We start from the raw sequence: 16,740 nt of genomic DNA, 5'->3' as shown, positions 1-16,740 counted from the left end.
GGAAAATGACAAAGAAAGCAAGCCGTAAAATTTAAACAAACAAAAAAAGCAGTTAAATACTAGATCCCGGGAACAAATCTGATGATTTCTGCAAGAACTAAAACTCACTCTAGGCTGATGGCACGCATTGCCTGTGGGTGAAAAGTTTACATTGTTTAAAAGTTTATTTTTTGAGCTTCATCAAGCCTTGGGTTTGTCTCACCACACAGCCTCAGAAAAGTCACACCAAAAGCAGTATCAAGGGACATGCCATGTAAGGATGAAGAATATTCAATGTGGGAATGGCAGGAATGCTTTAAAGGCATTTCTGCTATTGACTTTGCATTGTAATGCCAGTGGCTGCCATCTTATCTATGCTCTTGCACAATAACAAGAGGCTGCAGAGATGAGCATTTGACTGTCATTTACTTAGTGAATGCAAAGACTCATAAGGGAAAAGAAAAGTAAATTGCTGGATGGATGGGACAAGTCCAACTGCATGACATCCAGAAGGCTAAATGCCAACAGCTGCAATTTGGGTCATAACAACTCCATGCAGTGGTAGAGGCATGAGAAATAGTGCCTGGAAAGCTGCCCAAGCAAACATAAGCCAGCAAGTGTGCTCAGGTGGCCAAGAAGGCCAATGACATCCTGGCCTGCATCAGAAATAGTGTGATCTGTAGGACCAGGGAAATTACTGTGCCCTTGTACACAGCACTGATGAGACCATACCTTGAAAACTCTTCAGTATAACAGTTCAGCTTTGGAGCCCCTTGATACAAGGAGGATCTCAAGTTGCCAAAGTATGTGCAGAGAAGACGTCAAAGCTGGTGAAAGGACTAGACTGGAAGAGTTCTGAGGAGTGGTGGAGGGAAATGTGGCTGTCTAGTCTGGAGAGGAGGAGGATGAGAGGAGACTTCATCACTCTCCACAAGTACCTGCAAGAAGGTTGCAGTGAGGAAGCTGTCAGTCCTATTATTGGGTGACAAGTGATAGGACATGAAGAGACAGTCACAAGTTACACCTTAGAGGTTTAGGCTGGCTATTAGGAAGAATTTCTTCATGAAGAGGGTTATCAAGCCTTGCTGTGGGTAGTTTGGGAAACGGTGGTGTCTCCATCCCTGGAGGTATTTAAGAGACATGTGGGTGTGTCACTGAGGGACTCTGTTCAGTGATGGGACTTGGTATGTCAGGGTGATGGTTGGACTTGGTGATCTTGAAGGACTTTTCCAAGGTAGATGATTCTATGACTGTAATTTTGAATTCTCTCTATCACTCTTCTATGAATTCAGTATCGTTTTAAGACAGTAGACATGCAAAATGTGTATGTTTTTGTAACTGCCTGTTCAGTCTGGTATCTGTACTGTCATTCACATAGGTTTTACTCTGATTACTGTAATTTTTAAAAACAAACAACAACAAAAAAAACCTCATGTTAATATAAAGGGTATTCATATTGTGCATTAATTTGAATCACTGATTAGAAGAGTCTGACACATGCAGGTAGTGTATTCTTTCATTGCCCAACGTTTACAAGAGTTTCAACTGACTTCTGAGTAGTAAGAATATACTTGTAAGACATATTTTTTAGACAGTAAGGCACCTAAGACCACATTTGTCAGCAGTAACTATATGCTGAATTAACACTGTGATGCAGAGCTCTCTTTCAGACTACACAGCTATGATAAAGATCAACAAATCAGTTGAACACCCGAACCCCATAAGGTTCTCAAATTCTGCAGTACTCCACAATGAAAATTATGGGGTTGAAAACACATTCATCTGTGTAGAAGGATATATGGACCAGAAAATCCTTTTTTTTTTCCTGTTTATTAGATGTAGTGTCCTTTTACCTTATAACAGGTGAATGGAAGAAACTGGAGCAGTTGTGATGTGAGTAATCTCTTTAAAAAGTTGCAACTGGCACTAACTTCTTCTGAACTGCCACCTTTTCCTGGAGCTGGAACAGATCCTACCTGCAGAATGGCTGCTTATTTCAGTGTATGTGTACATGGGAAAATAAAGTAGCAGGATATATACTTCTTTGTTGGAATACTGAAATATCAGTCACACAACACTGCCTAGCCAGTTGCATTTATTTCTAGTAAAGTGACTACACTTGTAGTTTGGTTTCATGCCAAGGCTGACAGTGTGCTTATAGATGCAGAAAATTATGTTAATAAAATAGAAATTATAGTGCTACTATTCACAAGCACAGACTTTTCTATGACAGTATTGTTTACTTAAAAGTAAACATTATAACATTAATGCTAAATTGCTTGCCCAGATTTTAAAGCAAACCTAACCAATCAGTGTTTCTGCTTACTTGTCAGTTGCAGATAACTAAATATTTGCTTGTGAAGCCATGCTGCAGGTCTGCCAAATGCTCTCATTTAGTGTTTTTTCCCCTCAGTAAATAGATGCATTCTTAATTTCTCAATTTATTCTCTGACACCCTCCTAGATCTAGAAGCAGAAATATCGCCTGTTATATTTTTTTGTGAAAACAACAGCACTAACAAGAGCAAGAACAACCAAAAAAACACAGGAATTGTACTATTTGGTCTCAAATACTTTCAATAATTAACATATTTTTGTGATTCTGCGTTTCTGTGATTTTACTAAATATAGCAGCCCCTCTTGGTAGGTCCATTAGCCTTTTGCTACAGAAGGGCTCAAGAGTGAAGTGCAGATTATCCAAGTGGAGGTGTGGAGGAATTGGGGAAATGGAAATGGAGAAGACCAAGAGATCACCATTTCTTTGCATGATGAGCATACAGTTTATTTATCTTAAATTACACTGCCTTTCAGAGGTACTCCTGAGCGATATGGTTGCATAATTTCACTTCTGAAGGCTGTTAACTAGGAGTCAGACTTGGAAACTAGCTAAGAGCAGGTCAGAGTTGTCCTTCTGACCTCCCTTATTGCTCCACTGGACAGAAATGTAGTTGGTGTGGAGCAAAAACGAAGCTACCGGTGAATAAAACACTCACTGCAAATCAATCAATACTGATTCTTGTTCCATTCTTTTTTTTTTTATCACTAAGTCGTCTGCTCATCTCTATTAAACTCTCTACCTCTCACTGTCTGCCTTCACTATGCAGTTTGATGAACACTCCGCTCCTTGTTCAGCAAAGTTTGAGTATATAAAATTGAAGTAAAATGGTTCTGAAAGAACCATTCTTGTTAATTTGAAATTTTGGCATCATTGTCCCATTTTTTCATCCACTTGAGGCTGATTTTTGAGTCATGCAGCTTCTTTGTAAGCTTGAACAAAAGGCACGTGACTGTTACGGAGGCAAACATTTCCTTACCTAGCTCTAATTTTTGTCACCTTTGTCCATGTATGCTTTTGATTCTTCCAGACAACAAGGCTGTTTTTGGCTCCTTCACTTCTTTCCCATGTGTCCTTAATTAACAGTGACACCCACTAAGGAATCAGAGTCCTTTAGGCAGAGCACTTAAAATCCTGGCTTTAACAGAGTCACATGTAATGAAGCAGGGGAATCTGAATAGCTGTCTGGAGAGTAGAATCCTCGATGGAAAGTAACAGAAGCACAAATGAAAAGGAGTTTTTCTATTTGTTTAAGTAATTTATAGCATGGAGTCAAACCCAAGAGATAGATTTTAAATTTAGCAGTAGGATGTCTGTGGTCTGGTTTCCAACTGTAGTAGCAAGTCATTGTGGCCAAATGACATCCAAAAAGTTAAAAATACCGTTGCAATATTTTGCTTGTGGTAAAGGAAAGCACACTGGTTTAAAAACTAGTCTTACCATCTGTGGCATGGAGGACACTGGTTATAAATTTCTGTACGCTCATTAAAGCTCTGATTTTTTTTCTGCATTTTCTGCAGTTGTTCCCACTAACATAGAGGAAAGCACTGGTACATCAGAACAAAGGCACTCTGTATCCATGCACAAATGTAGTAAATTTTACCAGACAGAAGTGCTGTCCTTCTCTCCTAGTTCACTATCTGTATCATTTTTTAAACACATGATGGGGCCCTGGGCAGCCCCATCTAGTGGTGGCAACCCTGCCCATGGCATGGGGGGTTGAAGCTCAACAACCTTTACAGCCCCCTCCAACCTAAGCCATTCTCTGATTTTATGAATTCATGCTTCTATGACTTAATGTGCACAAGTTTTAATAGGTCAGTGCTGCTCCTGTGTCTGGAAGATGATGAGGGATGCCTGTTTATCTATCTTTTTGTATAATCCTGATGAAAGAGCAGTTAGAGAGAACCTGATGTATGCTCTCAGACACAACACGCTTGGCCCTAGCAGAGTTCTGTTACCATTCTAGTTTTAGTAAAAATAGGCACTTGCAGTGGACGATACTGATCACAGAGCTCTGCAGAAGACTAATTGCTGGGTGTGCACTTTGATACATGAAAGGGCTGCATTTAGAAATTTTTTAAAGATGTTTTTTGTATATCATTTTTCTCCAGTTGCATTCAAAATGTTTCCATGTCTCATGTGATCTGATCTCTTTCTTTAACTGAATAGTCTTGCTTGATGTGAGAAAATGAAGGCTCAGAAAAGAAGCTGCAAAGAAAGAACAGCAGAGAGAATCACACTGTCCATTTTAGATTATAAAGTGATCTGCATTGCTCAAATGGTGAAGTTTTTAATAATTTTCATCAATATTAGTGTTCCAGTTCAGAAATGTATGAATTCTTGAATGAATGTATGTTTCTAATGGCCCAACTTTATACGCCCCGGATTGAACTGAGTGACAGTTAGCTTTGGAGCTATGTTGACCTGTTTGTGTTCTTTTTGATCTATCAATCAATAGTAATAAAAAAAGTAAGATCAATTTCAAAACCTCTTACAACCGAATAAAAAATAACAACCATATTGACCTCTCTAGTAATTGTCCTGGAAGAATGACAGTAATTTAACGACATAACAGAATGAAACACATTTACCAATCTGTGCTCGGAATAATGCAGTAGCAGCACAGGGTCTGGATGTGAACTCTTACAGCCTCTTTCACAAGGGTTATGAAAGGCTAAAATAGCACAGAAAATAAAAACTGCATAATACCTGTAGGAAAACAGAGACATTTCAGAGGAAATGCAAGGACTTCTGTGTTAATCTAGCAAGTTCCTTAAAAGGACATGAAATATAATCTGTTGTACATATGTTCCAGATTTTATAGAAGAGACTTCGTGAGAAATATTTTCAGAGCCTGCTGGGATATAGTCAATATTGTGGCAGTTTCCCATAAGAACATGTGTTTACCAGCTCCAGCTTCCTTTTAAACTTTTGAAACACTGTAAAGAATTGCTTTCATGAATATTTTTTTTTTCTTTTTTTCTTTTTGTTTTTTGAACAGGCAGAACAAACAGGATGTCTTGGTCATGAGCAGCACAATGCAGTGAGCAGTTCATGCAGCTTGTCTGTATAATGGTTATGCTCACAATTATTTATATGGATATTCCTGGTTCTGTACACTCTAAAAAGTATTTAATCACTATTGTCTCTTTTTTTGTTCTTCTGTTGAATACTTCCATCCATAAGAAGGGGTAGTAAAATGGCAAGTACTGAAAACATGACAACTGTAAAAAAAAATGTATATGGAGTGCTAAATCAGTGTTTATCTCTGGTTTGGTTTTAGTTGTCAGTGATGGATAACTGACATTAACTGCGTTATGACAGCCAGTAAGCATCTGAAATACAAGGGCTACTCTGAAAGTAAGGCCTCCTATATTATTATGTTGGTATATTGGTCCACAATGTCAGAGACAGATGTTGCCCTCATGACAGTGGACCTTGAACCTTCCCACCCAGTCCCATTACATATGGTGGCTGTGAGCACAGTGGGCAGTGAGTAGTGCACTTCAGCAGTGGTGACAGTGACACTGGTCACCTGTGCTGCCGCAGCTTTGCATGAGTGCGGCATGCAGGCTCTTGTGCATTGCTGGCAAAAAGGCATAGCTACTGGTAGTGACTATTGAAAAATACTGTTTTGTAGCTGAGAATTTGCTCTATCAAATAGCTGTCCTGGTTTCTGTATCTGTTGCATTTTTCAAGGAAATAAAAAGGAGGCACTGTTTTTGGAGTAACCTATTCCTTTTATTTCATTTCATACAAATTTACATGCTAACAAAATAATAGAAAATAATGAAATAATGAAGAAGTAAATGTTAGCAGCATTCAGCTGTAGTAGTCTGTGCATCTCTTTACATATCTACTTTGAAGAATCCCATGGATTATGACCCTGAAGGGAAGTGAAGTCTAAGACTACTGGTCAATATACAAGGATCACCTCAAAGCTCAAGTAAAGTCCACTCCAACAAGTAGGAGTTCAGGCAAAAGTGGCAGGAGACTTAAACTGTGCATGAAGCTCCAGAGTGAACTCTGGTACAAGGTGGAAGCAGGGACAAGTGACCCAGCAGAGCTGCAGTCTAATATTGCAGGGTTAGGAAAGCCACGATCAACCTGGAGTTAAATCTCACAGGGATGCAAAAGACAACAAGAAAGACTTTCAAAATACATTAACAGCAAAAAGAAATATAGGGGAAATGTGAGGCAGCTGCTGAATGTAGTGGAGAAGTGGTGACAAATGGCATGAAAAATGCCAATGCATAGAGTGACTTATTTGCCTTGGTCTTCTCCACTGCAGGAATCCCAGACTACTGAAACTGGAGTAAAATTCTGGAGCAAGGGAGACTTGCCCCATTTGGAGCAGAACTAGGTTAGGAAGCAGTAAAACACACTGGAAGCACATAAGCCCATGGTGTCTGCTTTTTTGTGGATATTAGTGTTGCATATCAGTGAATGATCTCAGAGTGAGACTACTCTCTATTATCTTTAAAAGTTTTTTGCAACTGTGCGAGATTCCTGAAGATCAGAGGAGAGCAAATGTTACCCCTGTCTTCAGGAAGGGCAAGAAGGAAAATCTCACAAACCACACGGTTCAGGCTTGCCTCAATCTCTAGAAATTGGTTGAAAAAAACCATCCTGTTAAGCACTTGCAAAGAGGTGAAGGCCAAGCAAGGGATCTAGAGTAATGAACATGGACTTATGAAGGGGAAACCACGCCTATCCAACCTGACATTGTTGTCAGCTACAATACGGAGACTAACTTGGTGGACGATGGCAGAGCAGTGGATGTTGTTTACTGAGGCTTGATGATACCTCACTTAACAGAGAATCATGGAATCAAAGAGTCATAGAATGGCTTGGGTTGGAAGGGACCTCAAGGATCAACAAGTTCCAACCCCCCTGCAACAGGCAGGGCTGCCAGCCACTTAGATCAAGTACTCAGCCCAGTGCCCCATCCAACCTGGCCTTACACTTCCAGTGATGGGGCATCCACAGCCTCTCTGGACAACCTGCTTGAGCACCTCACCACCCTTACAGAGAGAAAAACTTCCCCATGACATCTAATCTAAATCTCCCCTCCTTTAGTTTAAAACCATTCTTCCTTGTCCTATCACAATCTACCTATGTAAAAAGTTGACTTCCCTCATATTTATAAACTCCCATTATATACTGGAAGGCCACAGCAAGGTCTCCCTGCAGCCTTCTCTTCTCCTGACTGAATAAGCCCAGTTCCTCCAGCCTATCTCTGTAGCAGGGGTGCTCCAGAAATCTGATCATCCTCCTGGCCCTCCTCTGGACCCTCTCCAAAAGCTTCACATCTTTTCTGTGTTGCAGGCCCCAGACTTGGATGCAGTATTCCAGATGGGGCCTCACATCCTCATAGAAAGCTGATTAAAGGTGCGGACATGAAAGTGGATTCAAAGTTGGCTGAACATCTTGGCCCAGAGTGTTACGATCAATAGCGCAATCAATGTGTAGTTGAGGGCAATATCCCCAGGGCCACTTAAGCAGATCTGAACAGTGGAAGAGAGTGCACTCTAAATTTGGAGATGATAAAATACTGGAAGGAATGGAGGGCACACCAGATGAATGTGCTGTCACTCAAAGGTGCTTGGGCAAACTTGAAGACTGGGCAGGTAAGGAGTGCCCTGAAGTTCACCAAAGGGAAATAAAAAGTCCTGAATCTGGGGAGCTATAACGCCATTCACCAGTGTGCACTGGAAACTCACCAGCAAACAAACTCTTCAGGGTCTGAGTCCTTCTGGCTGTGAGCTAGCCCTTACAGTAAAGAATGCCAGAATTTTAAATTTAAAGATATTTTAAATCAAAATAGTATTTCTCCCATACTAGTAGTCTCTACATTGAGCAGAAATGCTTCAGCATCATAGATCCCCCGTCCACAATTTAAATGTGGAGGGTGGATCCAAAGCAAATCATAACTAAAGATAACATGAAGTTAAATATATATTCATAGAACACTTTAAAGGGAGAAGTAGGAGCTCATTACCATTTAAAGACCCTTTTTGAACAAGTGAAGGAAATAGCTGCCATGACCAAATACAGTCAGTGCCTGGCAGGAAGTAGTATTCTGCAGCTTAGGTAAATGGAATTAAACTATCAATGTAAATAAGTTAAGTAGAACTACATGATAATTTCTACACTTGAGCAGTTTAATGCCCTTTGATAAAAAAAAAAAAGTCCAAGACGAATGACCAGCACGTTATCTTCTCTCAGGAGTAAAAGCTCTTTTTCTTATATGCAAAATTACTAAATAGGGAACATATAGAACTTACTGGTTAAATGCAATTTATGGTTGAAAAAGATGAAAGTATTATCAAAACCATAGCCCTGTGTTCGGCACCTCTGTGAGAGCACTGCTTTTCTTACTAGCACGAGCTGGTTGGTTGAAAAGTGGCAGAACCAGACCCAGTTCAACTTCTAATGCAAAAGTCTCTTGGAAGTAAATAGCATCACCTGCACTTCTTACCATTTGGTTTTGGATTGTATCAAAAGCAGCACCTGCATGTTTTGCTGTAAGGGTGCAGTCTTCAGTACAGCTAATATACTACTATGTATGGTTTTTCTAGATCACTGCAAACAGTAGCATTATGGAAGTAAGTTACAGTAATGGATGTAGTACAGTATAGCATGCAATACTGCTGTGTGTTGTGGTGTGTTTGCTGACTAGTCTTTGCCTCCATTTCTACATGCATGTGCAGCTGTCATTTACAGAAGTGAGTTGTTTAATCTGTTTTTGTTCGGCATGTTTGTGAATCTTCATGACCACAGAAAAAGATAGCTAGTGGGAAATAACTGCAACTATTGCTATATGAGCTTCTTATGATGAAATAAGAATGCTAATGTTGCACAGCTGTAGGGTATATCACATTAAGAACTAATAGGTATGTAGTAGTTCAAAGGGAAAAAACTAGGCAAATATAGACAAACATCTCATTTTTGACAGATCAGTCGACCTCTTATTTATTCTGATTTTTTCATTAGCAATAAGCAGACAGCACATTAGCTTCTCTTCTAGTTTGAATGACATATCACACAGAATCACAGAATCACCAGGGTTGGAAGGGACCACAAGCATCATGAACCTCCAACCTCCATATGCTGTTTCAGTTTTAAAATAACAAATAATGATTTCCAACTCCAAAGGTTTTCCCTTCAAGGTTGATTGAAACAAACATACTTATTTTTCTAGGCCTCATTCCAGAAAGCTCCATTGCATGCATTCCAGTTTAATGCTCAGAGTCCAGTTTTCTTTCTGCTTCAATCTTGAAAGAAATATAAAACTACGGGGAGGAAAAGACTGTTTTATTATGAGAAATCTGGAGTGATTCTCACTGAACAAATGCCTTTCAAGTTGTGCTCATTACTAACAACTCCTCAGTCAGATCACTTAATAACCTGAATATTGATCACATTGTTGCTAAATTACTGTTTTCTTCTGGGAATAAAGAAGTGGACTTGCTGTCTTTTAGTATTAAATGTGATGGTTGTTTATTAAAGCACTAAGTGCAGAAGTATTTAGAAAAGTAAGAGGGAAGTAATTACCAACAATCAAGTAGATACTCCTTGCCCCAAGTTGGGTAAAGGCCTAGTCACACAGCTATTAATGAAAAAGTGGATCTGAGATGTCATTCATAGAGTAAGTCTTTGCTCCTGGAATAAGTTACATGGAATACTATCCAGTGCTTTAAGAACAAAGAAATGAACAAAAAACCATGAGGATTGTCAAGAAGAGTGCTTTACCATCACTGTGCATCCAGATGCATATGTGACTGGTACAGTGCCAGTCACTGTAGCTATTACAGATAATTGATGTTAAAGTACCTCAAGTTGAGAAGGATTTTCTGTGCATTTCATAAGAGTAGAAGATTAAGCAAGTGAACCACACAATATTACTGACCTTAGGATGACATCTTTAAAATGAACTCACCCAAGACTGCACTGGATTGCAAGGCTGGATGACTGTGTGATCTTGAGATCTGGGTAAAAGAGTCTCTTTAAATTGGACCAGAAAAAAATACATTTGTTCTCATCTAAAAATCTGCACTGCATATACACTGACTTCATTAGGTACAGAACCAGGCTCAGTATTTGTACCTCTGTAGGGCTGCAGGTGGGCCATTCCTGCTTGTCTGGAATGCAAGGATTTCTAAATCTTAATCTTAAAGTTTGTATATTTTAGGGTTTTTTTTGGAAAATCATTGTGCATTCCTTCTTCCCGCCCTATCGGTGTAGCCTGAGCAACGATGATAACTGTGTGCTGATTAAAAGCAGTGCTTTTACTTTGACTTGCTTTAGAAGTTCCATACTGCTTATAAATTGCTGCTGTGAACTTTTAAACTCAGGAAAACTTCTGAATAAATGTGATAAGGGATAAAGCAGTCCCAGTCTCAGAATTAATTCTTTCATTGAAATTAATCACACTATTTTTCAGTCTCACTGTTAACTTCTCATTTTTTTCTTACAACAAGTTGTTATTTTAAATTCAGCTTTACTCTTTAAAATCTCTTGCTCCTGTTGAGCTTTCCCCTTCATATTTTTATATTTTAAAGTTGACTGGACAGATAATTTCCTTTGCATGATATATTTTTCTTGGCTTACATTGAAGGAAGGAAAGTAGATAGAACAAACTCATACAAGAGGGGTTCAGTCGGTGAGAGACAAACCAGACACGGAGTAGGACAAGTAATACAAAAAAAATGTTATTACACATAATTAGAAAAAAACTTTGGGAGCCCTAAAAGGTAAAAAAAAATTGGTTAATGCTTCAGACTGCATTGTAGTATCACAAATCCTTCTATGACTTAGTTGTGTTAACATACTCTAACTATATCAGCATGTCATTTTATTTGAATGCATAAAACTGAAGTGATATTCTTCAGAAGCTGATGACTCTTCATTGTGATGCAGTATCTCCCTTTACACTGCTGTCTGTTTTAATATTTACTGATCATATTCAGGTAGTTTTCCCCTTAAGAGTTAATGAAGAGAATGTGAAGGGAATATGAATGAGAAGCTAGCATGAAAGTTTGCAGATGACACCAAGTTGGAAGGGAGTGTTAAACTGCCAGAGGGGAGAAGGGCACTAAGAGGGACCTGGATAGACTGGATCAATGGGCCAAGATAAAATGTGAGTTTCAGTATCAGTATATGAGTATTCAGTTGTAGTGTCGGGTCCTGCATTTTGGTCACAACCCCAGGCAACCCTACTTGCCTGGGGAGGAGTGGCTGGAAAGCTGCATGATGGAAAGGGGCCTTGGTGTACTGATGGACAGTCAGCTGAATATGAGCCAGCAGTGTGCCCAGGTGACCAAGAAGGCCAATGGCGTCCTAGCTTGTATCAGAAATGTAGTGAGCAGGACTAGGGAAGTCATCCTGCCCCTGTACTTGGCATTGGTGAGGCCTCACCTCAAGTACTGTGTTCACTTTTGGGCACCTCAGTACAGGAAGGACATTGAGATACTGGAGAAGGTCTAAAGAAGGGCAACAAGGCTTGTCAAGGGCTTGGAGAATATACCCTATGAGAAGAGACTGAAGGAACAGGGGCTAGTTAGTCTCGGGAAAAGGAGGCTGAGGGGAGACCTTTTTGCTCTCTTCCAGTGCCTGAAAGGGGCTTATAGCAGAGCAGGGTTGGTCTCTTGTCACTGGTGACAGAACGAGGGGAAATGGCCTCAAGTTGCACCAGGGTAAGTTTAGGCTGGATATCAGGAAACACTTCTTTACAGAAAGGGTTGTTAAGCACTGGAATAGGCTTCCCAGGGAGATGGTTGAGTCACCACCATCTGGATGTGTTTAAAAATCATTTGGATGTGGTGCTCAGGGACATGATTTAGCAGAGGGCTTTTAGAGTTAGGGTAGTATGGTTAGGTTGTGGTTGGACTCAATGATCTTTAAGGTCTTTTCCAACCTGAGTGATTCTATGATGCTATGATTCTATAACTGGATTATGCTTATACTGAGCAGCTCTGCTAATTGACAAGGACAGAAACAGACACAAAGAGACAGACACTATACCTTTCCAAAAGAACGGAGTCTTCAATAAGAGACAACGTGCAGCTAGACAACAGGGAACATACGCAGCAGTAAGACAGGTGTGATGGCTGCACAGGCAGTGGTCTTAGCCAAGATGAGATGTGCTAGGACCCTGCTCTGTGCTTGGGCCAGAAAGCCCCAGTTTTCTTGATTTCATTCCATAATGCAGTTAATGTATTCACTGATTATGGCAGTGTTCCTGAATGTGTTACAGAGCTTTCCTTAGGTTATATAAAACAGCAAACATAGTACAAAGATAGATTAATTTCTGGTAGAAGTTCACCATTACGGTGAAATATGAAGATGGCAGAACTAATTTCAGCATTCGGGATATTTCCTACTGCTGACATACAGTGTGCCTTCCTGAACTGCACGTTTTAACTCAGTGATAGGCTTTTCACTGCTATGTATTTAACATAATGCAAAATTACACTGTTCTATTTGTTGGACAGAAAAAAAAGAAAAAAAAAAGAAAACGTGCTTTGATTCTCTTTGTGTTTCTTAATGTCAGGGAAAATAATCAGATGCTTACCAGATTTCAAGCATTAATTGAAACATATTATGTGCTTACTTTAAATATATAAAACCTCTCCTTTCCAATGAAGCTTGTTCATTTTGGGTTACTATAGCATCTGATACTTAAGGAAGGTTAATGTGTTTACTTCTTTATCTCAAATCTGCAACTATAAAATGTAATATTATCACCTAATGAAAAAGCAACCATGATGACATTCTGAGAATTAAAGTTTAAGCCTTTAATATTAACTGTGGTTAAGGAAACAGTTTTTGCCAATCACTATAGAAGTATTCACATCTGATTTAATTTATATTTGTTTGAAAGTTCAAGTAAATCCTCAAATATTTTGGTTTAATAATTATGGAATGTAGAAAATAAAATCCCATGTGACTTTTAGCTGGATTTCTGATTTACAGTTGAAGTAGCCATTTAATTGACAATGAATCATAGAATCATCAAGATTGTAAACACTCTTCAAGATCACCAAGTCCAGCCATCAACTGAAGTGGCGCCGAGTCTCTATCTATCAGATGGGTTTTACTGTCCCTTACAACCCCAGCCTTTCTGTGATTCTCAAGCAGAATGACAGTCTTGTCTAACTTGGTATCATCTGAGAAGTTACTGAGGGCACACACAATGCTCTCACCCAAGTCACTGATTACAATATTAAGCGTAACTGACCCCAGGACTGAGCCCTGAGGAACACTTCTGGTGACCAGCTGCCCACTGGACAGGACTCCATTCATGGTTGCTCTTTGAGCCCAGCCATCCAGATATTTCTTCACCCGGTGAACTGCAAGCCTACCCAAGCCATGAGCATCTAGTTTCTCCAGAATACTGTAGGAAACTTTGTTGAAGCCCAAATGAAAAGCATTCACAGTCTTTCCCTCAAATACTCGTGGTTTCTCTTTCATAGAAGGAGATCAGGTTAGTCAGGCAGAACCTGCCTTTCATGAACCCATGCTGCCTTCAGCTGTTCACCCAATTGTCTTCTGTGTGCTCTGTGATCATGCTCAAGATGACCTGCTCCATACCCTTCCCCATACCAAGGTCAGAGAGGCAGGCCTGTAGGTTGTTCAGCTTTTCAAACTCCCAAAGACTAAACACTATCAGAAGCACAGATGAGACTATGTTCTGCAGCATTAACTTTCACTGCAGATTTGCAGAGACACATGCAGAGCCATGGGAATTACTGAATTTTCAGATAAAGCAAATACTAAGCTTATGACTTATGGTATAGTTTCAGTAAGAGATCAGTCCTGTAGAGCTGTAACTATTAAATCAATAATCCTGTAGTGGATAGATTCAAATGGTGGCAGAGCCCATCACCAAAAATACTCATTAAACCTTTTTTTTCTTTTTCTTGCAAATGACTTAATTTCCTACTTATCCACAAGTTAGTTAAAGCTTGTACAAATTCTCTAAAAATGTAGCAGGACCTTTTAAGCAGCTATCTCCACTTTGAGGAAACTGCATCTTAAGAAGATCTACAAGGTCCTTCAGAATCAGATGGCAGGCCCCACAGAACAGGAAATGCATGGTTGTGTTTTTGTACATATACAGAGAACAAGAGTGCACACAACAAGTAATCTTACAGAATATCTGTCTAATACACTACAGAGCCTAGAATTCAGACTAAAACTGAATGGATTTGCTGCTAAAGCTATTGAGATTCACGTGCCAGCCTGCAAAACAGCACTGCCACATCAAGCAGGTTCAGAAACTGAACTCAGAGGAGGGGAATTGAGGCCCTAGAAGTTATGACATACATTCGCTTTTTCTGTTCAGAACTTTGAAAATCTCTCTCTGAATATAAGAAAGAGGAGTCACTGTCTATATTCATGGTTTTACCAGTGACAGACGTAACAGTTTTGGCACTGTCTGCACTGGCTGCACATCACCATCTCCTTATAAAAGGGGCACCTTATAGGATTCCAAAGGGTGTGAGTGTGAGATGCAACAAAGAAGACTATTACTTCCTTAATGTACACTAAATTTGGTTTTCAAAGCAAGAAAGAGAATAACATCTCTCTGCAGAATTACGGTGATCTATATACAATACTGGCAATTTTTTCACTTTCTCAGTGTTGTGGAAGCAGTTTTCTTCAAAACCAATGTGTTACAATGCCGTCCAAGAGAAAAAAAAATGTGATCTACAAATATTTTTAAAAGATTTTGTACGTATACTAATTTTTCAAGCATACTGCTTGGTTTCGCCATTTAGGAGAAAGGAATTTTTGTGGCTGTTGATCCTGGTGAAACTTGCATTTTTCCTGCTGCAGTTGGAAATCTAAAATACACATAGGGAACATTGCATTACACCATACTTGTGGTTCAAACATCACTTCACTTTCTTCCCTTTCACAGCAATCAATCCAAACATGTTTTTAAAATCTAAAAAGAAGAAAAATAGTTGTTATTTGTTCATTTTCTCTTGGATCACAAACTCATGTTTCAAGAGCCAAAACTATAGCAATAGGTTGATAGTGCACTATTTTCTTCTGCAGGTTCTCATAAGGTTGAATTTATGATTAATGACACTGCACAGTTTCTGTAAGCAAAAACAAACAAACAACAACAAAAACAAAACAAAACAAAACAAAACCCTCTGAAACTGTAGGATTTCACTACTAAGTTCTGCTATTTTTTCCTTTGCTTATTGAAATAGTGAAAAAACAACAATGTATAAAGCTAATGGACTAAAACTAAAAAATAAGGCCAAACTAATGACATTTCATACCAAGATATGAGTAAGAATAATTTATACCAGAAGCACAATCTGGCTTAATTGGTAATAAAACAGAATGTGTGTAATGATGGGAAATCTGCCACTGATGGATTTTGGAGCTCTGGGTGTACAAGGACTCACATTGTAATTGGACAAGTGGTAACACGTTCATTGAATTCTTCTGTGCTTTGAAAACAAGGAATCTTCAAAGAAGTCTTTGTATATGTTTGCTTTGAATGGCAGTAATTTAATACTGAGTGTGGGTTAAACTAATGCGTACAGATCAGAAGACTGTATACGGTGAAATTCTCCCTAGAAAATTATCACTGAGTAGAAATGTTGGGAATTAGCATTCCTCAGTCACTTCAGAAACGTGAAATTTGTCAGAAAAAAACATCTTAACAAAGCAAGTTTAAAAGATAATCCATCTTTTTTCCTGTACTTCCTGAAAAAAATTAGGAAAGAAAAAAAGACACTTTCTCCTCCTAGCTGTGACTCCTCTGAAAAAAAGACCACATATTTGTGATTACAAGAAAACCTCGCTGAAAATGGAATTTGCGACCTTACAAGTGGAAATACAGTTGCAGAACTAAGAAAATCAGGTTGAGTGATGATCTGTTGTTGTTTTTTGTTGTTGTTGTTTTGTTAGTTAGTTAGTTACTTTTCCATAACTGCCTCTAAAATCAGTAAATTCTACGACACAAAGAAATTTTATTTCATGTTACCTATCTGTTCTACTTTAAATATCAGTGGTAATGCAGGAAGTTCATAAATGTGAATACTCAAGAGGTTTACACGCATCACTGAGAACAGTAAAATGAATGGCTACACATCTGCAGTCTGAACTTTGAGATGAATACAAGCAAATCGTGAATGCGCATTTTTCAAGTGATTGCGCTCATTATTTTCCATTGACTCATGACTGTTGGCAGAAATGAATAATACATTTTAATATAGCATAGAGGTTCAACAATCAAATCCAGAGATTATGCATGGGTATATATCCATCTTCTGTGCATACATAATGTTAAAGCTATAGGTTGTCATCTGTTTTTAATACTAAAACACCAAATAATTTATAATGCAGAACTGTAAAATATATATAGAACACTGCATCAATCATGTACAAGTACTA

The 16,740-nt window shown here is 38.9% G+C and overlaps 1 protein-coding gene across 1 annotated transcript in view; it reads right to left on the bottom strand.

Annotated features, from left to right (window-relative positions):
- SNCAIP (synuclein alpha interacting protein) overlaps positions 1-16,740 on the bottom strand; it is an 84,248-nt gene that overhangs the window by 53,257 nt on the left and 14,251 nt on the right. The gene's annotated exons all lie outside the window — the stretch shown is intronic.

The sequence above is a fragment of the Phasianus colchicus genome, chromosome Z (genome assembly GCF_987193195.1).
Source record: "Phasianus colchicus chromosome Z, bPhaCol1.hap1.1, whole genome shotgun sequence".
Classification (NCBI taxonomy): Eukaryota; Metazoa; Chordata; class Aves; order Galliformes; family Phasianidae; genus Phasianus; species Phasianus colchicus.
The sequence above is the reverse complement of the archived record's forward strand: the minus strand, read 5'-3'. Positions and strand labels throughout refer to the sequence as shown.